The sequence below is a fragment of the Anomaloglossus baeobatrachus genome, chromosome 4 (assembly GCF_048569485.1).
Source record: "Anomaloglossus baeobatrachus isolate aAnoBae1 chromosome 4, aAnoBae1.hap1, whole genome shotgun sequence".
Lineage (NCBI taxonomy): Eukaryota > Metazoa > Chordata > Amphibia > Anura > Aromobatidae > Anomaloglossus > Anomaloglossus baeobatrachus.
This window is the reverse complement of record NC_134356.1, coordinates 610,743,212-610,769,566: the sequence shown is the minus strand read 5'-3', so window position 1 is coordinate 610,769,566 and position 26,355 is coordinate 610,743,212. Positions and strand designations below refer to the sequence as shown.

At 44.2% G+C, this 26,355-nt stretch overlaps 5 non-coding genes across 5 annotated transcripts; all 5 read right to left on the bottom strand.

Annotated features, from left to right (window-relative positions):
- Positions 1 to 1,833: 1,833 nt before the first annotated feature.
- TRNAR-CCU (transfer RNA arginine (anticodon CCU)) lies at positions 1,834 to 1,906 on the bottom strand. Its single transcript has one exon. It is a non-coding gene; the product is annotated as a tRNA-Arg (tRNA).
- A 459-nt stretch (positions 1,907 to 2,365) lies between these two features.
- TRNAI-UAU (transfer RNA isoleucine (anticodon UAU)) lies at positions 2,366 to 2,458 on the bottom strand. Its single transcript is given in 2 exon segments — positions 2,366 to 2,401; positions 2,421 to 2,458. It is a non-coding gene; the product is annotated as a tRNA-Ile (tRNA).
- A 438-nt stretch (positions 2,459 to 2,896) lies between these two features.
- On the bottom strand, positions 2,897 to 2,970 carry TRNAR-CCU (transfer RNA arginine (anticodon CCU)). Its single transcript has one exon. It is a non-coding gene; the product is annotated as a tRNA-Arg (tRNA).
- A 20,309-nt stretch (positions 2,971 to 23,279) lies between these two features.
- Positions 23,280 to 23,372, bottom strand: TRNAI-UAU (transfer RNA isoleucine (anticodon UAU)). The gene is given in 2 exon segments: positions 23,280 to 23,315; positions 23,335 to 23,372. It is a non-coding gene; the product is annotated as a tRNA-Ile (tRNA).
- A 2,563-nt stretch (positions 23,373 to 25,935) lies between these two features.
- On the bottom strand, positions 25,936 to 26,008 carry TRNAR-CCU (transfer RNA arginine (anticodon CCU)). The gene has a single exon. It is a non-coding gene; the product is annotated as a tRNA-Arg (tRNA).
- Positions 26,009 to 26,355: the final 347 nt, after the last annotated feature.

Sequence of the window (26,355 nt, the reverse complement as noted above, 5' to 3'; positions counted from 1 at the left end):
TTTTTTTGTTTTTTTATTGTGAGGGAAAAAAAAGGGAGATTATATATATATATATATATATATATATATCCTTGGGTCCGTTGGTCAATAAAAAGCATGTGGAAAAATTCTTCAGCCATTAAATATTTTGAAGCTCAAAGAACTAAGTATTACACCAAATTTATTATGATGGATTAATCATGGAACTATAATAATGATTACTGTATATCCATTGTAATCTAATTATTGGTTATAGTTCTAAATATTAGCATAATTTATTAGCATCATGGTTTGTCATCTGAGAAGCTGAGGAAAGGAAATTGGCCAGGAGAGAGGGGAGAAAAGGAATGATTAGCATGTAAATTAGTAGTGTAAGATAAGATCTTGTCGGTAATTCATCCCATGTGGTATTCTACTCTCCAGGGTGAGGATCCAATATGTTTCCCTGTTAAGGAGTTTCCTCCTATGATCCCCACCCCGGATCGGTCTGAATACCTTTTCGATACCTGTAAATTTAAAATCATGCAAATCACCTCCATGTATCATTTGAAAATGGCGAGAAGCCGCTGATACAGAGACAGCTTGTGGATTAGTCGCATCTAATAGGTGGCGTCTTATTCTAGTCTTCAACGGCCCCACTGTACATCCTGTGTACTGGAGTTTGCATGCATCGCATGAAATGAGGTATACTACATGGGTTGTATTACAATTAATAAATTGATTGATTGTGTGTTCTTTTAGGTTTTTATTAGATTTAAATGTGCGATTTTTTTGTGCATAGGAGCAAGCCTTGCACTTAGTCGCCCCACATTTAAAAAAACCTTTTAGATTAAGCCAATTTTGTGGTGATTTTTTCTCTGCACTAGTAAATAGGCTGGGGGACAAAAGGTTACCCAATGTAGGGGCTTTTTTTGCAATAAATCCTACTCCAGTCTTAATTATATTTTTGAGTTTATAGTCTTCATTAAGGATAGGTAGGTATTTCTTTATTATATTGGAAATAAGGGAGAATTGGTTGCTGTAAGATGTTACAAATGATACATTATTAGAATATCGATCATTCCTTTTTTTCTCTTTAAATAATAAATCCTTTCTATCCATTTTTGCTACTATATTTTTGGCCCTATTTAATTTCCAATTTTGATAACCTCTATTTGTCAATCTATCACAGACTTTTTTTTCCTCTATCAAATATTGCCTTTGGTCACTACAGTTTCTCTTTGTACGAATAAGTTCACCGATGGGTATATTTAGTTTGGTATGTGGAGTATGGCAGGAGTTAGCAGTCAGTATGGAGTTACAAGCTGTAATTTTCCTGTAGGGTGTTATTGTCAAATGTTTTGTATCATCAACTGACAGGGTTATATCCAGAAAATTAATTCTGGACATATGGTTTTCTGTTGTAAATTTTAAATTAAATTGATTATTATTGATATAATCAGAGAACAATGTTATTTCTTCTGGTGTCCCAACCCATATCAGCAGCATATCGTCCAGGTATCTACCGTACCACAGGATACTGCTGCTGAATGGGTTGGCATCACCATACAAGAACTGCTCCTCCCATCTCGCCATGACAATGTTTGCCAGCGAGGGGGAGAAGCGAGCTCCCATACTGACCCCCCTGCGCTGTAAATAATACTGTCCGTCAAATGAAAAATTGGCTGGGATGAACACACACTCTGTTGCTATATTTTATATGCTGTATTTGTAATATCGTATTTTATTATTTAGCATGGTCACACTTCTTTCAATTAAAAGTAGGAATCTTTCTTTTTTGGAGAATTTTGCAAGATCAAATTCAAACTGGTAGAAAGATTAAACAGACCATGCGCTGTTTCAAAGATAAGCAAACACCCCAGATGGGACTTGAACCCACAATCCCTGGCTTAGGAGGCCAGTGCCTTATCCATTAGGCCACTGGGGCTTCTCAAGGTAGTTCATGCCGTGGGTTCTATTTTCTGTAGCAGGCAATAATCCGTTTTAATTGCATTTTCAAAAATGGTCTTGTAAGTTTGTACTCCAACTTGAAAACAACCATAACCACGTGCTTCTTTCTTTTCTGCTGAGAGCCAGGGCTTCCTTTGTCATGTCCTTTTCATCATGTAGTCACTCCACATTATTAATGCCAATGAAGGAAATAATATTTGGCTCCCAGAAGCCTTAAAAAAACAATTTATCTTTTACATTTCCCTTTACAATATGGTACTAGATCATTGTAAAACTGGTGAGACTTTTGAAATATACAGCAAATTAAACAAGAAACCATAAAAAGTAAATATCTCTCGGAAACTTCCTTCTCAATCGTGCAAGTAGATCATGATGGAACTCGAGAAACTTTGGCTAACGCATTTGTTCAAAATAACAAAGGAAGACAAGAAAAGTCTGCTCCAGGTGAGGCTTGAACTCACAACCTCGGCATAGCTCATCAGTTACTGCTTTATAAGTACCGCGCGCTGACCGATTGCGCCACTGGAGCAGCTGCTGGGCTGCAGCATTGCATATATGAAAAAAAACAATCAGAAATTTAAAATGAAAAATTTGCTCCGAAATGTAACTATTTGATAAAACAGGATTTGTGTTGTTGCTTTTTCCACAGTTTGAAAATACATTTTTTACCAGATCACAATCTTTATGAAGAATCAATTGAGACATTTATCACACTGGCCAATGGGCATTTTTAAACTGAAACATCCTGTTGCTTCAGGAAGTGCACATGTGCATTGGCTGGGATGAACACACGCTCTGTTGCTACATTTTATATGCTGTATTTGTAATATCGTATTTTATTATTTAGCATGGTCACACTTCTTTCAATTAAAAGTAGCAATCTTTCTTTTTTGGAGAATTTTGCAAGATCAAATTCAAACTGGTAGAAAGATTAGACAGACCATGCGCTGTTTCAGAAATAAGCAAACACCCCAGATGGGACTTGAACCCACAATCACCTGGCTTAGGAGGCCAGTGCCTTATCCATTAGGCCACTGGGGCTTCTCAAGGTAGCTCAAGCAGTGGGTTCTATTTTCTGTAGCAGGCAATTATCCGTTTTAATTGCATTTTCAAAAATGGTCTTGTAAGTTTGTACTCCAACTTGAAAACAACCATAACCACGTGCTTCTTTCTTTTCTGCTGAGAGCCAGGGCTTCCTTTGTCATGTCCTTTTTAGAGATGAGCGAACCGGTCCCGGTTCGGCTAGAGGCCGGTTCGCCGAACAGAGGTCCCGTTCGAGTTCGGCTCGTCGAACGTTCAACGAACCGAACTCGAACTGCATAGGAAACAATGGCAGGCAATCACAAACACAGAAAAACACCTAGAAAACACCCTCAAAGGTGTCCAAAAGGTGACAAACAACTCAAACACATGGGAAAGTGACAAGGACATATACTCATGCGAAAACAAAACAGCTGGACAAGGAAAAAGAGGAGGACACACAGATATAGGCATGGCACGCCCTTCTAAAGTCATGTAAAACACCGCAAGGTGACTCCAAGCGGAGTCTCCCTTTTTTCCAAAAATTGGGCCCCACACACACCCACCCCTTCAGTGGCAGCAGTTGTGCCCCAGTTGTACACTTCACAGCTAGATTTGCATCAAGCACATTCAAAAATACGCCATTCTTATCCGTCCCCAGGATGACACCGGGGTAGGTAGCAAAGTCTTTCCTGATCCCAGCTCTGTTCATCTTGGCTTCTTTTAAAAACACAGCAAGCAAGGGTTACTCCAAGCGGAGTCTCCCTTTTTTCCAAAAATTGGGCCACACAGACACCCACCCCATAAGTGGCAGCACTTGGGCCCTAGTTGCAAACAGGATGTTTTGATTTGCATCAAGCACATTCAAAAATACGCCATAATTAACCGTCCCCAGCATGACACCGGGGTAGGTAGATAAAGTCTTTGCTGACCCATGACTTGTTCATCTTGGCTTATTTTAAAAACAATGTAAGCAAGGGTTACTCCAAGCGGAGTCTCCCTTTTTTCCATAAATTGGGCCCCACACACACCCACCCCTTCAGTGGCAGCAGTTGTGCCCCAGTTGTACACTTTACAGCTACATTTGCATCAAGCACATTCAAAAATACGCCATTCTTATCCGTCCCCAGGATGACACCGGGGTAGGTAGCAAAGTCTTTCCTGATCCCAGCTCTGTTCATCTTGGCTTCTTTTAAAAACACAGCAAGCAAGGGTTACTCCAAGCGGAGTCTCCCTTTTTTCCAAAAATTGGGCCCCACACACACCCACCCCTTCAGTGGCAGCAGTTGTGCCCCAGTTGTACACTTCACAGCTACATTTGCATCAAGCACATTCAAAAATACGCCATTCTTATCCATCCCCAGGATGACACCGGGGTAGGTAGCAAAGTCTTTCCTGATCCCAGCTCTGTTCATCTTGGCTTCTTTTAAAAACACAGCAAGCAAGGGTTACTCCAAGCGGAGTCTCCCTTTTTTCCAAAAATTGGGCCACACAGACACCCACCCCATCAGTGGCAGCACTTGAGCCCTAGTTGCAAACAGGATGTTTTGATTTGCATCAAGCACATTCAAAAATACGCCATAATTAACCGTCCCCAGCATGACACCGGGGTAGGTAGATAAAGTCTTTGCTGACCCATGACTTGTTCATGTTGGCTTCTTTTAAAAACAATGTAAGCAAGGGTTACTCCAAGCGGAGTCTCCCTTTTTTCCATAAATTGGGCCCCACACACACCCACCCCTTCAGTGGCAGCAGTTGTGCCCCAGTTGTACACTTTACAGCTACATTTGCATCAAGCACATTCAAAAATACGCCATTCTTATCCGTCCCCAGGATGACACCGGGGTAGGTAGCAAAGTCTTTCCTGATCCCAGCTCTGTTCATCTTGGCTTCTTTTAAAAACACAGCAAGCAAGGGTTACTCCAAGCGGAGTCTCCCTTTTTTCCAAAAATTGGGCCCCACACACACCCACCCCTTCAGTGGCAGCAGTTGTGCCCCAGTTGTACACTTCACAGCTACATTTGCATCAAGCACATTCAAAAATACGCCATTCTTATCCATCCCCAGGATGACACCGGGGTAGGTAGCAAAGTCTTTCCTGATCCCAGCTCTGTTCATCTTGGCTTCTTTTAAAAACACAGCAAGCAAGGGTTACTCCAAGCGGAGTCTCCCTTTTTTCCAAAAATTGGGCCACACAGACACCCACCCCATCAGTGGCAGCACTTGAGCCCTAGTTGCAAACAGGATGTTTTGATTTGCATCAAGCACATTCAAAAATACGCCATAATTAACCGTCCCCAGCATGACACCGGGGTAGGTAGATAAAGTCTTTGCTGACCCATGACTTGTTCATGTTGGCTTCTTTTAAAAACAATGTAAGCAAGGGTTACTCCAAGCGGAGTCTCCCTTTTTTCCATAAATTGGGCCCCACACACACCCACCCCTTCAGTGGCAGCAGTTGTGCCCCAGTTGTACACTTCACAGCTACATTTGCATCAAGCACATTCAAAAATACGCCATTCTTATCCGTCCCCAGGATGACACCGGGGTAGGTAGCAAAGTCTTTCCTGATCCCAGCTCTGTTCATCTTGGCTTCTTTTAAAAACACAGCAAGCAAGGGTTACTCCAAGCGGAGTCTCCCTTTTTTCCAAAAATTGGGCCCCACACACACCCACCCCTTCAGTGGCAGCAGTTGTGCCCCAGTTGTACACTTCACAGCTACATTTGCATCAAGCACATTCAAAAATACGCCATTCTTATCCGTCCCCAGGATGACACCGGGGTAGGTAGCAAAGTCTTTCCTGATCCCAGCTCTGTTCATCTTGGCTTCTTTTAAAAACACAGCAAGCAAGGGTTACTCCAAGCGGAGTCTCCCTTTTTTCCAAAAATTGGGCCACACAGACACCCACCCCATCAGTGGCAGCACTTGGGCCCTAGTTGCAAACAGGATGTTTTGATTTGCATCAAGCACATTCAAAAATACGCCATAATTAACCGTCCCCAGCATGACACCGGGGTAGGCAGATAAAGTCTTTGCTGACCCATGACTTGTTCATCTTGGCTTCTTTTAAAAACAATGTAAGCAAGGGTTACTTCAAGCGGAGTCTCCCTTTTTTCCAAAAATTGGGCCCCACACACACCCACCCCTTCAGTGGCAGCAGTTGTGCCCCAGTTGTACACTTCACAGCTACATTTGCATCAAGCACATTCAAAAATACGCCATTCTTATCCGTCCCCAGGATGACACCGGGGTAGGTAGCAGAGTCTTTCCTGATCCCAGCTCTGTTCATCCTGGCTTCTTTTAAAAACACAGCAAGCAATGGTTACTCCAAGCGGAGTCTCCCTTTTTTCCAAAAATTGGGCCACACAGACACCCACCCCTTCAGTGGCAGCAGTTGTGCCCCAGTTGTACACTTCACAGCTACATTTGCATCAAGCACATTCAAAAATACGCCATTCTTATCCGTCCCCAGGATGACACCGGGGTAGGTAGCAAAGTCTTTCCTGATCCCAGCTCTGTTCATCTTGGCTTCTTTTAAAAACACAGCAAGCAAGGGTTACTCCAAGCGGAGTCTCCCTTTTTTCCAAAAATTGGGCCACACAGACACCCACCCCATCAGTGGCAGCACTTGGGCCCTAGTTGCAAACAGGATGTTTTGATTTGCATCAAGCACATTCAAAAATACGCCATAATTAACCGTCCCCAGCATGACACCGGGGTAGGTAGATAAAGTCTTTGCTGATCCATGACTTGTTCATCTTGGCTTCTTTTAAAAACAATGTAAGCAATGGTTACCCCAAGCGGAGTCTCCCTTTTTTCCAAAAATTGGGCCCCACACACACCCACCCCTTCAGTGGCAGCAGTTGTGCCCCAGTTGTACACTTCACAGCTAGATTTGCATCAAGCACATTCAAAAATACGCTATTCTTATCCGTCCCCAGGATGACACCGGGGTAGTTAGCAAAGTCTTTCCTGATCCCAGCTCTGTTCATCTTGGCTTCTTTTAAAAACACAGCAAGCAAGGGTTACTCCAAGCGGAGTCTCCCTTTTTTCCAAAAATTGGGCCACACAGACACCCACCCCATCAGTGGCAGCACTTGGGCCCTAGTTGCAAACAGGATGTTTTGATTTGCATCAAGCACATTCAAAAATACGCCATAATTAACCGTCCCCAGCATGACACCGGGGTAGGTAGATAAAGTCTTTGCTGACCCATGACTTGTTCATCTTGGCTTCTTTTAAAAACAATGTAAGCAAGGGTTACTCCAAGCGGAGTCTCCCTTTTTTCCAAAAATTGGGCCCCACACACACCCACCCCTTCAGTGGCAGCAGTTGTGCCCCAGTTGTACACTTCACAGCTACATTTGCATCAAGCACATTCAAAAATACGCCATTCTTATCCGTCCCCAGGATGACACCGGGGTAGGTAGCAAAGTCTTTCCTGATCCCAGCTCTGTTCATCTTGGCTTCTTTTAAAAACACAGCAAGCAAGGGTTACTCCAAGCGGAGTCTCCCTTTTTTCCAAAAATTGGGCCACACAGACACCCACCCCTTCAGTGGCAGCAGTTGTGCCCCAGTTGTACACTTCACAGCTACATTTGCATCAAGCACATTCAAAAATACGCCATTCTTATCCGTCCCCAGGATGACACCGGGGTAGGTAGCAAAGTCTTTCCTGATCCCAGCTCTGTTCATCTTGGCTTCTTTTAAAAACACAGCAAGCAAGGGTTACTCCAAGCGGAGTCTCCCTTTTTTCCAAAAATTGGGCCACACAGACACCCACCCCATCAGTGGCAGCACTTGGGCCCTAGTTGCAAACAGGATGTTTTGATTTGCATCAAGCACATTCAAAAATACGCCATAATTAACCGTCCCCAGCATGACACCGGGGTAGGTAGATAAAGTCTTTGCTGACCCATGACTTGTTCATCTTGGCTTCTTTTAAAAACAATGTAAGCAAGGGTTACTCTAAGCGGAGTCTCCCTTTTTTCCAAAAATTGGGCCCCACACACACCCACCCCTTCAGTGGCAGCAGTTGTGCCCCAGTTGTACACTTCACAGCTAGATTTGCATCAAGCACATTCAAAAATACGCCATTCTTATCCGTCCCCAGGATGACACCGGGGTAGGTAGCAAAGTCTTTCCTGATCCCAGCTCTGTTCATCTTGGCTTCTTTTAAAAACACAGCAAGCAAGGGTTACTCCAAGCGGAGTCTCCCTTTTTTCCAAAAATTGGGTCACACAGACACCCACCCCATCAGTGGCAGCACTTGGGCCCTAGTTGCAAACAGGATGTTTTGATTTGCATCAAGCACATTCAAAAATACGCCATAATTACCGTCCCCAGCATGACACCGGGGTAGGTAGATAAAGTCTTTGCTGACCCATGACTTGTTCATCTTGGCTTCTTTTAAAAACAATGTAAGCAAGGGTTACTCCAAGCGGAGTCTCCCTTTTTTCCAAAAATTGGGCCCCACACACACCCACCCCTTCAGTGGCAGCAGTTGTGCCCCAGTTGTACACTTCACAGCTACATTTGCATCAAGCACATTCAAAAATAAGCCATTCTTATCCGTCCCCAGGATGACACCGGGGTAGGTAGCAAAGTCTTTCCTGATCCCAGCTCTGTTCCTCTTGGATCATTTTTAAAAAACACAGCAAGCAAGGGTTACTCCAAGTGGAGTCTCCCTTTTTTTCCAAAAATTGGGCCACACAGACACCCCATCAGTGGCAGCACTTGTGCCCTAGTTGCAAACAGGATGTTTTGATTTGCATCAAGCACATTCCAAATCCACAAGCATTTACTCTCCCTAGGATGACACAGGGGTAGTAAATTCCTTGTGGATCCATGACTTGTTCATTTTGATGAACGTCAGTCTGTCCACATTGTCACTGGACAGACGCGTGCGCTTATCTGTCAGCACACACCCAGCAGCACTGAACACACGTTCAGAGACAACGCTGGCAGCTGGACACGACAAAATCTCCAAGGCGTAACTGGAGAGCTCTGGCCATTTTTCTAGATTTGAAGCCCAAAAGGAGCCAGGCTCCATTTGCAAAGTCATGGCATCGATGTTCATTTGGAGATACTCCTGTATCATCCTCTCCAGCCGTTGACTATGTGTCAGACTTGTTGTCTCTGGTGGCCTTGCAAAAGAGGGTCTAAAAAAATTATGAAAAGATTCCATAAAATTGCTGTTACCAGCACCAGGTACGGTCCTACTGGTACGGGTAGACTGTTGAAGATGACGAGACCGTCCCATGTTTGTCAAGTGACAACTGGGAGATTCCCTCCCTGCACCTGCACGGTTGTTTGGTGGAAAAGCCGAGCTAAGATCGAGTAACAGCTTCTGCTGATACTCCTGCATACGTGCGTCCCTTTCTATGGCTGGAATTATGTCACAAAATTTGGACTTGTACCGGGGATCTAATAGTGTGGCAATCCAGTAGTCATCATCACTTCTAATTTTGACAATACGACTGTCATGTTGGAGGTAGTGCAACAAAAAGGCACTCATGTGTCTTGCGCAGCCATGCGGACCAAGTCCACGCTGTGTTTGTGGCATAGAGGTGCTACCCGTTCTTTCTTCCTCTGACATCTCCCCCCAACCTCTTTCAACTGAAATTTGACCAAGGTCTCCCTCATCCGCTGAGTCTTCCATGTCCATGGACAGTTCGTCCTCCATTTCTTCATGTTCTCCTGCACCTTGCTCAACATTTCGCCTGCTACTATGCGCCCTTGTCGATCCCTGTCCCCCATGGTCCCATGCCTGCTGCGTTGGTGATGATGAACGTCTGGACCTTGGTGATGTTGTTGTCCCTTGCACATATTAATCCTCCTGTAGTTCCTCCCCTTCATGTTGTCCCACCCCCTGACTCCGAATAGTGTTTAGCGTGTGCTCCAGCATGTAAATGACTGGAATCGTCATGCTGATAATGGCATTGTCAGAGCTAAACATATTCGTCGCCATGTCGAAACTGTGCAGAAGGGTGCATAGGTCCTTGATCTGAGACCACTCCATCAGGGTGATCTGCCCCACCTCTGCATCTCGTTGGCCCAGGCTATACGTCATGACGTATTGCACCAGGGCTCTGCGGTGCTGCCACAGTCGCTGTAACATGTGGAGAGTTGAATTCCAGCGTGTCGCCACATCGCATTTCAGGCGATGAACCGGCAGGCCGAAAGACTTCTGGAGCGATGCAAGTCGCTCTGCTGCGGCGCTTGAACGGCGGAAGTGAGCAGACAGTTTTCGTGCCCTGTTCAGAAGGCCATCTAGGCCGGGATAGTGTGTTAAAAATTGCTGGACGACAAGGTTCAACACGTGAGCCATACAAGGTACGTGTGTCACCTTGCCCAGGCGAAGGGCCGCACCCAGGTTTGCAGCATTGTCGCACACGGCCTTACCAGGCTGCAGGTTGAGTGGAGACAACCATTTATTAAACTCGGACCGCAGAGCTGACCACAACTCCTCAGCTGTGTGACTCTTATTCCCAAGACATGTCAAGCTAAAGACCGCCTGATGCCGTTGCGCTCTGCTGCCAGCATAGTAATGAGGGGTGCGTGATTCCTTCTGCGCAGTGAGAACGCTGGTGGCCTGACCAGGCAGGCTTGGGGCGGAGGTGGAGGACCCAGATGAGGTGGAGGATGCAGAAGCAGTGGCGGAACTTGGACAGACAGAGGATTGACACACAAGTCGTGGGGACGGCAAGACTTGTGCAGCAGACCCTTCACCATCTATCACCATAGTTACCCAGTGCCCAGTCAGCGACATGTAACGTCCCTGTCCATGCTTACTGGTCCAAGTATCGGTGGTGAAATGCACCCGTTCACTCACAGAGTTTCTCAAGGAAGCGGTGATGTTGTGTGCGACATGCTGGTGTAGCGCGGGCACACCTTTCTTAGAGAAGTAGTGGCGACTAGGCATCTGGTACTGGGGCACAGCGACAGACATAAGGTCTCTAAAATCCTGTGTGTCCACTAGGCGGAAAGGCAGCATTTCGGTAGCCAACAGCTTACAGAGGGATAGAGTCAACCTCTTAGCTTTGTCATGGGTCGCAGGAAGTGGCCTTTTATTTGACCACATCCGAGGGACAGAGATCTGGCTGCTGTGTGTAGACGGTGTTGAGTAGGGTGTCCCTGGAAAAATGCAGGTTTGTGAGGAAAGTGCAGGCGGAGACATGATGTTGCCTTCATCCAACGTTGGTGCTATCGATGTCTGACAGAGCTGTACACACTCACTTGTTTCCCCTTCCAAACCAACTGACGACCTACCAAGCAAACTGCCTGTTGCGGTTACAGTGGTGGAAGTTTTGCGTGGAAAAACAGGTGTGACAGCTGTCCCCACAGTCCTAGAAGATGAAGAGCGCGCGGATGCACTGGAAGGGGCAGGCGGTGGATGGTTCGCTCTGCTAGGCCGCATTGCAGCACAGTGAGCTTCCCACGGGGACCTATGATATTTATTCATGTGACGATTCATGGAAGAAGTTGTCAAACTGCTGAGGTTTTGACCTCTACTAAGAGAACCATGACAAAGTTTACAGATCACATAATTTGGGCGATCTTTTTCTATGTCAAAAAAGGACCAGGCTAGGCAAGGCTTAGAGGCCATGCGACCTGTTGATCCACCCCGAATAATGCTCAAAGGCAGAGTGGTGGCTGAGGATGCAGTTGTAGACGTGCTACCAGTGCTCCGACTCTGTCCAGGAAGGCGCAAGGTAACTTCGTCGTCGGTTGCATCCTCCTCCACCGCCTCTGTTGACCTCCTCGAGTGCCTGACTGGGGGTTGACAGTAGGTGGGATCTAGAACTTCATCATCAATTGTTGTGTTTGCACTCCCCTCCCCCTCAGACCGAGCCTCTTCTTGCCCTGACCGAATATTTAAGTTGTCATCCCAATCGGGTATCTGCGTCTCATCTTCATCAGTATGTTCCTCATTGTCTATAACCACAGGTGTTACAGTTTGTGACAAAGGGTCAACATTATGCTCAGAAACTTGGTCCTCACGGCCTGAATCAGACTCACAAAGGTTCTGGGCATCACTGCAGACCATTTCCTGTTCTGTACTCACTGTAGCTTGGGAGCAGACCTCTGATTCCCAGGCTATAGTGTGACTAAACAGCTCTGCAGACTCAGCCATCTCAGTTCCACCATACTGTGCAGGGCTGATGGAGACTTCAGAGCTGGGAGAAAGCAAGTTTGATTGGGATGACAACTCAGAGGACTGGTGTTTTTTGGATGCGGTACTTGAAGTGGCTGAGAGGGCACATGTTGGACCACTTGAGATCCATTCAAGCATTTTCCTTTTTTGCCCATCATCTACCTTTCTTCCTGTTGTTCGTGTCCGTAAAAAAGGCAGCACATCGGATTGTCCACGGTAAGTAGTAGACATCTTACTTTTGCTGGTAGATGGTCTATCTTCAGCAGATGATAATGGAGCTTTGCCACCTTCCCCACAGACAAAACCTTTTTTGCCTTTTCCACCACGCCTCTTCCCCTTTCCACCAGCATCTGTCATTTTGCCACTCATGTTGATTGCGACAAGATTGTGGACTGAAAATGTGGTAGTAAAAATTGAGAGGTGGTGAAGATTGCAGTGGTGGTCTAGCTTTATTAACAGCAGAATAATAAAGAATAAATATCCCTGACAATGCAACTACGGCCCTTAAACTGGCAGCAAAAATTGCTAGTATAATGGCTTAGTTATAATGAGTTGGAGTGTGCAATGCAGGCAGACGCGCTCTGCAAATGTCTTTGCACTAGTGGGACTATAGCAAAGTCCAATAGCCACAGATAGGATGCCACTAGGTACACTGAGTGTTTGCTAGTATAATGGCTTAGTTATAATGAGTTGGAGTGTGCAATGCAGGCAGACGCGCTCTGCAAATGTCTTTGCACTAGTGTGACTATAGCAAAGTCCAATAGCCACAGATAGGATGCCACTAGGTACACTGAGTGTTTGCTAGTATAATGGCTTAGTTATAATGAGTTGGAGTGTGCAATGCAGGCAGACGCGCTCTGCAAATGTCTTTGCACTAGTGGGACTATAGCAAAGTCCAATAGCCACAGATAGGATGCCACTAGGTACACTGAGTGTTTGCTAGTATAATGGCTTAGTTATAATGAGTTGGAGTGTGCAATGCAGGAAGACGCGCTCTGCAAATGTCTTTGCACTAGTGGGACTATAGCAAAGTCCAATAGCCACGTATAGGATGCCACTAGGTACACTGAGTGTTTGCTAGTATAATGGCTTAGTTATAATGAGTTGGAGTGTGCAATGCAGGCAGACGCGCTCTGCAAATGTCTTTCGACTAGTGGGACTATAGCAAAGTCCAATAGCCACAGATAGGATGCCACTAGGTACACTGAGTGTTTGCTAGTATAATGGCTTAGTTATAATGAGTTGGAGTGTGCAATGCAGGCAGATGCGCTCTGCAAATGTCTTTGCACTAGTGGGACTATAGCAAAGTCCAATAGCCACGTATAGGATGCCACTAGGTACACTGAGTGTTTGCTAGTATAATGGCTTAGTTATAATGAGTTGGAGTGTGCAATGCAGGCAGACGCGCTCTGCAAATGTCTTTGCACTAGTGGGACTATAGCAAAGTCCAATAGCCACGTATAGGATGCCACTAGGTACACAGAGTGTTTGCTAGTATAATGGCTTAGTTATCATGAGTTGGAGTGTGCAATGCAGGCAGACGCGCTCTGCAAATGTCTTTGCACTAGTGGGACTATAGCAAAGTCCAATAGCCACAGATAGGATGCCACTAGGTACACTCAGTGTTTGCTAGTATAATGGCTTAGTTATAATGAGTTGGAGTGTGCAATGCAGGCAGACGCGCTCTGCAAATGTCTTTGCACTAGTGGGACTATAGCAAAGTCCAATAGCCACGTATAGGATGCCACTAGGTACACTGAGTGTTTGCTAGTATAATGGCTTAGTTATAATGAGTTGGAGTGTGCAATGCAGGCAGACGCGCTCTGCAAATGTCTTTGCACTAGTGGGACTATAGCAAAGTCCAATAGCCACAGATAGGATGCCACTAGGTACACTGAGTGTTTGCTAGTATAATGGCTTAGTTATAATGAGTTGGAGTGTGCAATGCAGGCAGATGCGCTCTGCAAATGTCTTTGCACTAGTGGGACTATAGCAAAGTCCAATAGCCACAGATAGGATGCCACTAGGTACACTGAGTGTTTGCTAGTATAATGGCTTAGTTATAATGAGTTGGAGTGTGCAATGCAGGCAGATGCGCTCTGCAAATGTCTTTGCACTAGTGGGACTATAGCAAAGTCCAATAGCCACGTATAGGATGCCACTAGGTACACTGAGTGTTTGCTAGTATAATGGCTTAGTTATAATGAGTTGGAGTGTGCAATGCAGGCAGACGCGCTCTGCAAATGTCTTTGCACTAGTGGGACTATAGCAAAGTCCAATAGCCACGTATAGGATGCCACTAGGTACACTGAGTGTTTGCTAGTATAATGGCTTAGTTATAATGAGTTGGAGTGTGCAATGCAGGCAGACGCGCTCTGCAAATGTCTTTGCACTAGTGGGACTATAGCAAAGTCCAATAGCCACGTATAGGATGCCACTAGGTACACTGAGTGTTTGCTAGTATAATGGCTTAGTTATAATGAGTTGGAGTGTGCAATGCAGGCAGATGCGCTCTGCAAATGTCTTTGCACTAGTGGGACTATAGCAAAGTCCAATAGCCACGTATAGGATGCCACTAGGTACACTGAGTGTTTGCTAGTATAATGGCTTAGTTATAATGAGTTGGAGTGTGCAATGCAGGCAGACGCGCTCTGCAAATGTCTTTGCACTAGTGGGACTATAGCAAAGTCCAATAGCCACGTATAGGATGCCACTAGGTACACAGAGTGTTTGCTAGTATAATGGCTTAGTTATCATGAGTTGGAGTGTGCAATGCAGGCAGACGCGCTCTGCAAATGTCTTTGCACTAGTGGGACTATAGCAAAGTCCAATAGCCACAGATAGGATGCCACTAGGTACACTCAGTGTTTGCTAGTATAATGGCTTAGTTATAATGAGTTGGAGTGTGCAATGCAGGCAGACGCGCTCTGCAAATGTCTTTGCACTAGTGGGACTATAGCAAAGTCCAATAGCCACGTATAGGATGCCACTAGGTACACTGAGTGTTTGCTAGTATAATGGCTTAGTTATAATGAGTTGGAGTGTGCAATGCAGGCAGACGCGCTCTGCAAATGTCTTTGCACTAGTGGGACTATAGCAAAGTCCAATAGCCACAGATAGGATGCCACTAGGTACACTGAGTGTTTGCTAGTATAATGGCTTAGTTATAATGAGTTGGAGTGTGCAATGCAGGCAGATGCGCTCTGCAAATGTCTTTGCACTAGTGGGACTATAGCAAAGTCCAATAGCCACGTATAGGATGCCACTAGGTACACTGAGTGTTTGCTAGTATAATGGCTTAGTTATAATGAGTTGGAGTGTGCAATGCAGGCAGACGCGCTCTGCAAATGTCTTTGCACTAGTGTGACTATAGCAAAGTCCAATAGCCACGTATAGGATGCCACTAGGTACACTGAGTGTTTGCTAGTATAATGGCTTAGTTATAATGAGTTGGAGTGTGCAATGCAGGCAGACGCGCTCTGCAAATGTCTTTGCACTAGTGGGACTATAGCAAAGTCCAATAGCCACAGATAGGATTCCACTAGGTACACTGAGTGTTTGCTAGTATAATTGCTTAGTTATAATGAGTTGGAGTGTGCAATGCAGGCAGATGCGCTCTGCAAATGTCTTTGCACTAGTGGGACTATAGCAAAGTCCAATAGCCACGTATAGGATGCCACTAGGTACACTGAGTGTTTGCTAGTATAATGGCTTAGTTAAAATGAGTTGGAGTGTGCAATGCAGGCAGACGCGCTCTGCAAATGTCTTTGCACTAGTGGGACTATAGCAAAGTCCAATAGCCACGTATAGGATGCCACTAGGTACACTGAGTGTTTGCTAGTATAATGGCTTAGTTATCATGAGTTGGAGTGTGCAATGCAGGCAGACGCGCTCTGCAAATGTCTTTGCACTAGTGGGACTATAGCAAAGTCCAATAGCCACAGATAGGATGCCACTAGGTACACTGAGTGTTTGCTAGTATAATGGCTTAGTTATAATGAGTTGGAGTGTGCAATGCAGGCAGACGCGCTCTGCAAATGTCTTTGCACTAGTGGGACTATAGCAAAGTCCAATAGCCACGTATAGGATGCCACTAGGTACACTGAGTGTTTGCTAGTATAATGGCTTAGTTATAATGAGTTGGAGTGTGCAATGCAGGCAGACGCGCTCTGCAAATGTCTTTGCACTAGTGTGACTATAGCAAAGTCCAATAGCCACGTATAGGATGCCACTAGGTACACTGAGTGTTTGCTAGTATAATGGCTTAGTTATAATGAGTTGGAGTGTGCAATGCAGGCAGACGCGCTCTGCAAATGTCTTTGCACTAGTGGGACTATAGCAAAGTCCAATAGCCACAGATAGGATGCCACTAGGTACACTGAGTGTTTGCTAGTATAATGGCTTAGTTATAATGAGTTGGAGTGTGCAATGCAGGCAGACGCGCTCTGCAAATGTCTTTGCACTAGTGGGACTATAGCAAAGTCCAATAGCCACAGATAGGATGCCACTAGGTACACTGAGTGTTTGCTAGTATAATGGCTTAGTTATAATGAGTTGGAGTGTGCAATGCAGGCAGACGCGCTCTGCAAATGTCTTTGCACTAGTGTGACTATAGCAAAGTCCAATAGCCACGTATAGGATGCCACTAGGTACACTGAGTGTTTGCTAGTATAATGGCTTAGTTATAATGAGTTGGAGTGTGCAATGCAGGCAGACGCGCTCTGCAAATGTCTTTGCACTAGTGGGACTATAGCAAAGTCCAATAGCCACGTATAGGATGCCACTAGGTACACTGAGTGTTTGCTAGTATAATGGCTTAGTTATAATGAGTTGGAGTGTGCAATGCAGGCAGACGCGCTCTGCAAATGTCTTTGCACTAGTGGGACTATAGCAAAGTCTAATAGCCACAGATAGGATGCCACTAGGTACACTCAGTGTTTGCTAGTATAATGGCTTAGTTATAATGAGTTGGATTGTGCAATGCAGGCAGACGCGCTCTGCAAATGTCTTTGCACTAGTGGGACTATAGCAAAGTCCAATAGCCACAGATAGGATGCCACTAGGTACACTGAGTGTTTGCTAGTATAATGGCTTAGTTATAATGAGTTGGAGTGTGCAATGCAGGCAGACGCGCTCTGCAAATGTCTTTGCACTAGTGGGACTATAGCAAAGTCCAATAGCCACAGATAGGATGCCACTAGGTACACTGAGTGTTTGCTAGTATAATGGCTTAGTTATAATGAGTTGGAGTGTGCAATGCAGGCAGACGCGCTCTGCAAATGTCTTTGCACTAGTGGAACTATAGCAAAGTCCAATAGCCACAGATAGGATGCCACTAGGTACACTGAGTGTTTGCTAGTATAATGGCTTAGTTATAATGAGTTGGAGTGTGCAATGCAGGCAGACGCACTCTGCAAATGTCTTTGCACTAGTGTGACTATAGCAAAGTCCAATAGCCACAGATAGGATGCCACTAGGTACACTGAGTGTTTGCTAGTATAATGGCTTAGTTATAATGAGTTGGAGTGTGCAATGCAGGCAGACGCGCTCTGCAAATGTCTTTGCACTAGTGGGACTATAGCAAAGTCCAATAGCCACAGATAGGATGCCACTAGGTACACTGAGTGTTTGCTAGTATAATGGCTTAGTTATAATGAGTTGGAGTGTGCAATGCAGGCAGACGCGCTCTGCAAATGTCTTTGCACTAGTGGGACTATAGCAAAGTCCAATAGCCACGTATAGGATGCCACTAGGTACACTGAGTGTTTGCTAGTATAATGGCTTAGTTATAATGAGTTGGAGTGTGCAATGCAGGCAGACACGCTCTGCAAATGTCTTTGCACTAGTGGGACTATAGCAAAGTCCAATAGCCACAGATAGGATGCCACTAGGTACACTGAGTGTTTGCTAGTATAATGGCTTAGTTATAATGAGTTGGAGTGTGCAATGCAGGCAGATGCGCTCTGCAAATGTCTTTTCACTAGTGGGACTATAGCAAAGTCCAATAGCCACGTATGGGATGCCACTAGGTACACTGAGTGTTTGCTAGTATAATGGCTTAGTTATAATGAGTTGGAGTGTGCAATGCAGGCAGACGTGCTCTGCAAATGTCTTTGCACTAGTGGGACTATAGCAAAGTCCAATAGCCACAGATAGGATGCCACTAGGTACACTGAGTGTTTGCTAGTATAATGGCTTAGTTATAGTGAGTTGGAGTGTGCAATGCAGGCAGACGCGCTCTGCAAATGTCTTTGCACTAGTGGGACTATAGCAAAGTCCAATAGCCACAGATAGGATGCCACTAGGTACACTGAGTGTTTGCTAGTATAATGGCTTAGTTATAATGAGTTGGAGTGTGCAATGCAGGCAGACGCGCTCTGCAAATGTCTTTGCACTAGTGTGACTATAGCAAAGTCCAATAGCCACGTATAGGATGCCACTAGGTACACTGAGTGTTTGCTAGTATAATGGCTTAGTTATAATGAGTTGGAGTGTGCAATGCAGGCAGACGCGCTCTGCAAATGTCTTTGCACTAGTGTGACTATAGCAAAGTCCAATAGCCACGTATAGGATGCCACTAGGTACACTGAGTGTTTGCTAGTATAATGGCTTAGTTATAATGAGTTGGAGTGTGCAATGCAGGCAGACGCGCTCTGCAAATGTCTTTGCACTAGTGGGACTATAGCAAAGTCCAATAGCCACGTATAGGATGCCACTAGGTACACTGAGTGTTTGCTAGTATAATGGCTTAGTTATCATGAGTTGGAGTGTGCAATGCAGGCAGACGCGCTCTGCAAATGTCTTTGCACTAGTGGGACTATAGCAAAGTCCAATAGCCACAGATAGGATGCCACTAGGTACACTGAGTGTTTGCTAGTATAATGGCTTAGTTATAATGAGTTGGAGTGTGCAATGCAGGCAGACGCGCTCTGCAAATGTCTTTGCACTAGTGGGACTATAGCAAAGTCCAATAGCCACAGATAGGATACCACTAGGTACACTGAGTGTTTGCTAGTATAATGGCTTAGTTATAATGAGTTGGAGTGTGCAATGCAGGCAGACGCGCTCTGCAAATGTCTTTGCACTAGTGTGACTATAGCAAAGTCCAATAGCCACGTATAGGATGCCACTAGGTACACTGAGTGTTTGCTAGTATAATGGCTTAGTTATAATGAGTTGGAGTGTGCAATGCAGGCAGACGCGCTCTGCAAATGTCTTTGCACTAGTGGGACTATAGCAAAGTCCAATAGCCACGTATAGGATGCCACTAGGTACACTGAGTGTTTGCTAGTATAATGGCTTAGTTATAATGAGTTGGAGTGTGCAATGCAGGCAGACGCGCTCTGCAAATATCTTTGCACTAGTGGGACTATAGCAAAGTCCAATAGCCACGTATAGGATGCCACTAGGTACACTGAGTGTTTGCTAGTATAATGGCTTAGTTATAATGAGTTGGAGTGTGCAATGCAGGCAGACGCGCTCTGCAAATGTCTTTGCACTAGTGGGACTATAGCAAAGTCCAATAGCCACAGATAGGATGCCACTAGGTACACTGAGTGTTTGCTAGTATAATGGCTTAGTTATAATGAGTTGGAGTGTGCAATGCAGGCAGATGCGCTCTGCAAATGTCTTTGCACTAGTGGGACTATAGCAAAGTCCAATAGCCACGTATAGGATGCCACTAGGTACACTGAGTGTTTGCTAGTATAATGGCTTAGTTATCATGAGTTGGAGTGTGCAATGCAGGCAGACGCGCTCTGCAAATGTCTTTGCACTAGTGGGACTATAGCAAAGTCCAATAGCCACAGATATGATGCCACTAGGTACACTGAGTGTTTGCTAGTATAATGGCTTAGTTATAATGAGTTGGAGTGTGCAATGCAGGCAGACGCGCTCTGCAAATGTCTTTGCACTAGTGGGACTATAGCAAAGTCCAATAGCCACGTATAGGATGCCACTAGGTACACTGAGTGTTTGCTAGTATAATGGCTTAGTTATAATGAGTTGGAGTGTGCAATGCAGGCAGACGCGCTCTGCAAATGTCTTTGCACTAGTGTGACTATAGCAAAGTCCAATAGCCACGTATAGGATGCCACTAGGTACACTGAGTGTTTGCTAGTATAATGGCTTAGTTATAATGAGTTGGAGTGTGCAATGCAGGCAGACGCGCTCTGCAAATGTCTTTGCACTAGTGGGACTATAGCAAAGTCCAATAGCCACGTATAGGATGCCACTAGGTACACTGAGTGTTTGCTAGTATAATGGCTTAGTTATAATGAGTTGGAGTGTGCAATGCAGGCAGACGCGCTCTGCAAATGTCTTTGCACTAGTGGGACTATAGCAAAGTCCAATAGCCACAGATAGGATGCCACTAGGTACACTGAGTGTTTGCTAGTATAATGGCTTAGTTATAATGAGTTGGAGTGTGCAATGCAGGCAGATGCGCTCTGCAAATGTCTTTGCACTAGTGGGACTATAGCAAAGTCCAATAGCCACGTATAGGATGCCACTAGGTACACTGAGTGTTTGCTAGTATAATGGCTTAGTTATCATGAGTTGGAGTGTGCAATGCAGGCAGACGCGCTCTGCAAATGTCTTTGCACTAGTGGGACTATAGCAAAGTCCAATAGCCACAGATAGGATGCCACTAGGTACACTGAGTGTTTACTAGTATAATGGCTTAGTTATAATGAGTTGGAGTGTGCAATGCAGGCAGACGCGCTCTGCAAATGTCTTTGCACTAGTGGGACTATAGCAAAGTCCAATAGCCACGTATAGGATGCCACTAGGTACACTGAGTGTTTGCTAGTATAATGGCTTAGTTATAATGAGTTGGAGTGTGCAATGCAGGCAGACGCGCTCTGCAAATGTCTTTGCACTAGTGTGACTATAGCAAAGTCCAATAGCCACGTATAGGATGCCACTAGGTACACTGAGTGTTTGCTAGTATAATGGCTTAGTTATAATGAGTTGGAGTGTGCAATGCAGGCAGACGCGCTCTGCAAATGTCTTTGCACTAGTGGGACTATAGCAAAGTCCAATAGCCACGTATAGGATGCCACTAGGTACACTGAGTGTTTGCTAGTATAATGGCTTAGTTATAATGAGTTGGAGTGTGCAATGCAGGCAGACGCGCTCTGCAAATGTCTTTGCACTAGTGGGACTATAGCAAAGTCCAATAGCCACAGATAGGATGCCACTAGGTACACTGAGTGTTTGCTAGTATAATGGCTTAGTTATAATGAGTTGGAGTGTGCAATGCAGGCAGATGCACTCTGCAAATGTCTTTGCACTAGTGGGACTATAGCAAAGTCCAATAGCCACAGATAGGATGCCACTAGGTACACTGAGTGTTTGCTAGTATAATGGCTTAGTTATAATGAGTTGGAGTGTGCAATGCAGGCAGATGCGCTCTGCAAATGTCTTTGCACTAGTGGGACTATAGCAAAGTCCAATAGCCACGTATAGGATGCCACTAGGTACACTGAGTGTTTGCTAGTATAATGGCTTAGTTATAATGAGTTGGAGTGTGCAATGCAGGCAGACGCACTCTGCAAATGTCTTTGCACTAGTGTGACTATAGCAAAGTCCAATAGCCACGTATAGGATGCCACTAGGTACACTGAGTGTTTGCTAGTATAATGGCTTAGTTATAATAAGTTGGAGTGTGCAATGCAGGCAGACGCGCTCTGCAAATGTCTTTGCACTAGTGGGACTATAGCAAATTCCAATAGCCACAGATAGGATGCCACTAGGTACACTGAGTGTTTGCTAGTATAATGGCTTAGTTATCATGAGTTGGAGTGTGCAATGCAGGCAGACGCGCTCTGCAAATGTCTTTGCACTAGTGGGACTATAGCAAAGTCCAATAGCCACAGATAGGATGCCACTAGGTACACTGAGTGTTTGCTAGTATAATGGCTTAGTTATAATGAGTTGGAGTGTGCAATGCAGGCAGACGCGCTCTGCAAATGAATTTGCACTAGTGGGACTATAGCAAAGTCCAATAGCCACAGATAGGATGCCACTAGGTACACTTGAGTGTTTGCTAGTATAATGGCTTAGTTATAATGAGTTGGAGTATGCAGAGGACACGAGGGTACAGTGCCAGGATTTTGGGGCTCTGGGTAGAGGAATGGAAGCCTGCCTTTCTATCCCTTCTAATAGGGAAATGCAGGGAGGAAATACCTGACCTTGGCTACACAGACGCTGGTGCTGTTTTCAGGACCTGTCACCTTAACTCTGACCCTGCCGGTTTGAGCCCTTAAAAGGACTCTTAGAAAGTGCTATCCCTATGCTGTCCAGCGCTGTGTATGCAGCGCATACAGCTGTATCGGCGATAGGACTCAGGAGGACGGAGCTGCGACAGTGATGTCTGACACCAAAGACACAGAAGAGATAATGGCGTCCTGGAGGAAAATGTCCGTTTTTATAATGCAGGGACATGTGACATGGACATCCTATCACACATGCCGTTGCTTCTCTGGCTAAAAGTCCACTTAGCTGTGTGTGTGTCTGGGATTGGCTGACATGCTGGCCCGCCCCACAAGACGCGCGCGCTTAGGGAAGGAAGACAAGAAAAGAAAAAAAAAATGGCGATCGCCATTATACAAACAGCAGTGATCTGAAGGCGCTGTTCCCGCACAGTATACACTGAAATGTCATAATAGTGTGATTCACAGAGTGACTTACACTATTACAGCAGAAACCAAGCTAGGATTTAGCTGGTTTTTTGCTGCTAGAACCGTTCTCGAACGTTTCTAGAACTATCGAGCTTTTGCAAAAAAGCTCGAGTTCTAGTTCGATCTAGAACATGCCCCAAAATCACTCGAGCCTAGAACTGGAGAACCACGAACCACGAACCGCGCTCAACTCTAGTCCTTTTCATCATGTAGTCACTCCACATTATTGATGCCAATGAAGGAAATAATATTTGGCTCCCAGAAGCCTTAAAAAAACAATTTATCTTTTACATTTCCCTTTACAATATGGTACTAGATCATGGTAAAACTGGTGAGACTTTTGTAATATACAGCAAATTAAACAAGAAACCATAAAAAGTAAATATCTCTCGGAAACTTCCTTCTCAATCGTGCAAGTAGATCATGATGGAACTCGAGAAACTTTGGCTAACGCATTTGTTCAAAATAACAAAGAAAGACAAGAAAAGTCTGCTCCAGGTGAGGCTTGAACTCACAACCTCGGCATAGCTCATCAGTTACTGCTTTATAAGTACCGCGCGCTGACCGATTGCGCCACTGGAGCAGCTGCTGGGCTGCAGCATTGCATATATGAAAAAAAAACAATCAGAAATTTAAAATGAAAAATTTGCTCCGAAATGTAACTATTTGATAAAACAGGATTTGTGTTGTTGCTTTTTCCACAGTCTGAAAATACATTTTTTACCAGATCACAATCTTTATGAAGAATCAATTGAGACATTTATCACACTGGCCAATGGGCATTTTTAAACTGAAACATCCTGTTGCTTCAGGAAGTGCACATGTGCATTGGCTGGGATGAACACACGCTCTGTTGCTATATTTTATATGCTGTATTTGTAATATCGTATTTTATTATTTAGCATGGTCACACTTCTTTCAATTAAAAGTAGCAATCTTTCTTTTTTGGAGAATTTTGCAAGATCAAATTCAAACTGGTAGAAAGATTAGACAGACCATGCGCTGTTTCAGAGATAAGCAAACACCCCAGATGCGACTTGAGCCCACAAACCCTGGCTTAGGAGGCCAGTGCCTTATCCATTAGGCCACTGGGGCTTCTCAAGGTAGTTCATGCCGTGGGTTCTATTTTCTGTAGCAGGCAATTATCCGTTTTAATTGCATTTTCAAAAATGGTCTTGTAAGTTTGTACTCCAACTTGAAAACAACCATAACCACGTGCTTCTTTCTTTTCTGCTGAGAGCCAGGGCTTCCTTTGTCATGTCCTTTTCATCATGTAGTCACTCCACATTATTAATGCCAATGAAGGAAATAATATTTGGCTCCCAGAAGCCTTAAAAAAACAATTTATCTTTTACATTTCCCTTTACAATATGGTACTAGATCATGGTAAAACTGGTGAGACTTTTGTAATATACAGCAAATTAAACAAGAAACCATAAAAAGTAAATATCTCTCGGGAACTTCCTTCTCAATCGTGCAAGTAGATCATGATGGAACTCGAGAAACTTTGGCTAATGCATTTGTTCAAAATAACAAAGGAAGACAAGAAAAGTCTGCTCCAGGTGAGGCTTGAACTCACAACCTCGGCATAGCTCATCAGTTACTGCTTTATAAGTACCGCGTGCTGACCGTTTGCGCCACTGGAGCAGCTGCTGGGCTGCAGCATTGCATATATGAAAAAAAAACAATCAGAAATTTAAAATGAAAAATTTGCTCCGAAATGTAACTGATAAAACAGGATTTGTGTTGTTGCTTTTTCCACAGTTTGAAAATACATTTTTTACCAGATCACAATCTTTATGAAGAATCAATTGAGACATTTATCACACTGGCCAATGGGCATTTTTAAACTGAAACATCCTGTTGCTTCAGGAAGTGCACATGTGCATTGGCTGGGATGAACACACGCTCTGTTGCTATATTTTATATGCTGTATTTGTAATATCGTATTTTATTATTTAGCATGGTCACACTTCTTTCAATTAAAAGTAGCAATCTTTCTATTTTGGAGAATTTTGCAAGATCAAATTCAAACTGGTAGAAAGATTAGACAGACCATGCGCTGTTTCAGAGATAAGCAAACACCCCAGATGCGACTTGAGCCCACAAACCCTGGCTTAGGAGGCCAGTGCCTTATCCATTAGGCCACTGGGGCTTCTCAAGGTAGTTCATGCCGTGGGTTCTATTTTCTGTAGCAGGCAATTATCCGTTTTAATTGCATTTTCAAAAATGGTCTTGTAAGTTTGTACTCCAACTTGAAAACAACCATAACCACGTGCTTCTTTCTTTTCTGCTGAGAGCCAGGGCTTCCTTTGTCATGTCCTTTTCATCATGTAGTCACTCCACATTATTAATGCCAATGAAGGAAATAATATTTGGCTCCCAGAAGCCTTAAAAAAACAATTTATCTTTTACATTTCCCTTTACAATATGGTACTAGATCATGGTAAAACTGGTGAGACTTTTGTAATATACAGCAAATTAAACAAGAAACCATAAAAAGTAAATATCTCTCGGGAACTTCCTTCTCAATCGTGCAAGTAGATCATGATGGAACTCGAGAAACTTTGGCTAATGCATTTGTTCAAAATAACAAAGGAAGACAAGAAAAGTCTGCTCCAGGTGAGGCTTGAACTCACAACCTCGGCATAGCTCATCAGTTACTGCTTTATAAGTACCGCGTGCTGACTGTTTGCGCCACTGGAGCAGCTTCTGGGCTGCAGCATTGCATATATGAAAAAAAAACAATCAGAAATTTAAAATGAAAAATTTGTTTCGAAATGTAACTATTTGATAAAACAGGATTTGTGTTGTTGCTTTTTCCACAGTTTGAAAATACATTTTTTACCAGATCACAATCTTTATGAAGAATCAATTGAGACATTTATCACACTGGCCAATGGGCATTTTTAAACTGAAACATCCTGTTGCTTCAGGAAGTGCACATGTGCATTGGCTGGGATGAAGACACGCTCTGTTGCTATATTTTATATGCTGTATTTGTAATATCGTATTTTATTATTTAGCATGGTCACACTTCTTTCAATTAAAAGTAGCAATCTTTATTTTTTGGAGAATTTTGCAAGATCAAATTCAAACTGGTAGAAAGATTAGACAGACCATGCGCTGTTTCAGAGATAAGCAAACACCCCAGATGGGACTTGAACCCACAATCCCTGGCTTAGGAGGCCAGTGCCTTATCCATTAGGCCACTGGGGCTTCTCAAGGTAGTTCATGCAGTGGGTTCTATTTTCTGTAGCAGGCAATTATCCGTTTTAATTGCATTTTCAAAAATGGTCTTGTAAGTTTGTACTCCAACTTGAAAACAACCATAACCACGTGCTTCTTTCTTTTCTGCTGAGAGCCAGGGCTTCCTTTGTCATGTCCTTTTCATCATGTAGTCACTCCACATTATTGATGCCAATGAAGGAAATAATATTTGGCTCCCAGAAGCCTTAAAAAAACAATTTATCTTTTACATTTCCCTTTACAATATGGTACTAGATCATGGTAAAACTGGTGAGACTTTTGTAATATACAGCAAATTAAACAAGAAACCATAAAAA